Raw genomic sequence first — 955 nt, forward strand, 5'->3', positions numbered from 1 at the left:
TGAATATGATACCTTTCAGATAATAAAGTTGTAATTGTTTTTTTTTGTGAAAATTATATATTCGTTGAAAGGCTCCGTAGCAGTGATAGTCCTCTCAACTACGCACATTGTATAGCTTTTAGACCAAGAATTATATTGGATATCGCATAGGATCACGCGATGACTTATGTAGCATAATTAACTATTAATCATTGCCGAGTGTAGGTGTCCCCAAAAATCGTAAAAAGCTCGCCTTTTAGGTTCGGCCAATTTTTTTTCGAATTTGCCTTAAAAACTTACTTTAGACTCAGGGGTATACGGCAGGGTCCAGATTTTTTTAGTAATAATATTTGGGCACAGTTTGCTGTTCTTAAAATTTACGCTGATTTGTGAAAAAAAAAACAAATGAATGAACCAGCGCATTTGCGTAAATAATCAAAAAAGACACGATTCATTTTTTTGCCTCGAAAACTAATTCCGCGCGCATCATCAGATATTTACTGACTTGTTTTGGGCTTTTCCGGATTTTTATGTCCACCACGCGGCAGCATGCAATGCAGCTTGGACAAATCAGCTTTAATCCAGAAATCGTGCTTGCAACACCGAAAATACCTCCGCTGCTGATGCCATTTGTAAATACCGTTGTGCCAACATGCAGTGGCACATACGTTTGTATGCAGCTCAGATGTACATACATACTTTTACAAGCATATACTATGTATGGATACATACCTACATATGTATGCACTCTTACACTGGGGGCTATTCAATTCAAAACTAATTGCAGTGAAATTAATTATTGTCTAACAGCATTTTTAGGCAATATTTTTCACGGAGATAATAATAATAATAGATTGGCGCTTACACATATGTTAGTGTTTGGCCGAGCTTCTCCTCCGATTTGTGGCGTGCGCCTTGATGTTGTCACACAAAGCGGAGGGACCTACAGTTTTACGCCGACTCCGAACGGCGATTG

The sequence above is a fragment of the Rhagoletis pomonella genome, unplaced genomic scaffold (genome assembly GCF_013731165.1).
Source record: "Rhagoletis pomonella isolate Grant_MI unplaced genomic scaffold, Rhpom_1.0 Rhpom_scaffold_00007, whole genome shotgun sequence".
Classification (NCBI taxonomy): Eukaryota; Metazoa; Arthropoda; class Insecta; order Diptera; family Tephritidae; genus Rhagoletis; species Rhagoletis pomonella.